We start from the raw sequence: 1,121 nt of genomic DNA, 5'->3' as shown, positions 1-1,121 counted from the left end.
AGGAAGGAAGGAAGGAAGGAAGGAAGGAAGGAAGGAAGGAAGGAAGGAAGGAAGGAAGGAAGGAAGGAAGGAAATTAATTTGACTGGCTGCAACTAGGGCACTCTGACAGCTTACCTACATGCACAGTTTCAAGTCTTGTGAGTGCTTAGGAGCTGAAATCCACAAACAAACATTTCAAGAAACACTCCAGACAGAAAACCTATTTTGCTTGTGCCCTAACTTAAGGCCACATAACATCCCTACTGTTTGGGGCAGTCATGGGGCTCCATCTCAACTAAAAGGAAGAGAAATAAGCTCAATCTCTTCCTGAAATATAGCAGGATTCTTATGTGTCCTTGCTAAGAAAACTGTTGCTGTGAATTTTTAGGCTTTGGATTGAGTAAGTATTGGCCAGAGAGATGTGTGGTCAGAGATCATTCTTCTCTGGCCAGCGTGGCCCAGAGATGCCAAAAGTTTGGGCATCACTACTGTCCTGGATGAACAGAAGGGTGGTGGCCAAAGCATCCCAGGCAAACTTAAGAAGCAGCACAAGCAAAGCACACAAGCGGGAAACAAAGGCCACAGGTTGTTGTGGAAACGGCAGCATATATGCTCCAACCAGTGACAAGTCCCCAGACCATGGCAGTATAGACATTTGTGTCTCAGAAAGATCAACCAGTCAGAATCTAATGGAGAACCTGACAGAAACTAGACAGCCATTAGGAGCCTAGCTAGGTAATTAGTGCCATGTAAGGTCCCTGGATAATGGTGGTAGTGCCTACCATGGAGACAAGAAGAGACACACAAATCAGGGAGCCAATAGTGAGGTAATCAATGGAAAGCAGGCATCATTTGCACTAAATTGTTTCTTTAAAAATCCATAATAAACTTTTGATCTTGGAATTATCATTAACCTCATATTACATATCTGAAACCTGAAACACAGAGACTTCAAGCTACTTGCCCAAGGACAGCCATGACTCACGAAGTCCAACACTGAACAGTGGCATACTTAATCATAATGCCTCACTGTTCAGATGTGGAGGGGACGCAGGGAGGGAAGTCAAGGTTCTGACATAAGAAACTAGGTGACTTTGAGAGCTCAGTCCAGTGCTCCAGTGTGGGTCTATGTCTCCAACGC

This window comes from Microtus ochrogaster, assembly GCF_000317375.1.
Source record: "Microtus ochrogaster isolate Prairie Vole_2 chromosome 14 unlocalized genomic scaffold, MicOch1.0 chr14_random_2, whole genome shotgun sequence".
Classification (NCBI taxonomy): Eukaryota; Metazoa; Chordata; class Mammalia; order Rodentia; family Cricetidae; genus Microtus; species Microtus ochrogaster.
Note: the sequence above shows the minus strand (reverse complement) of the source record.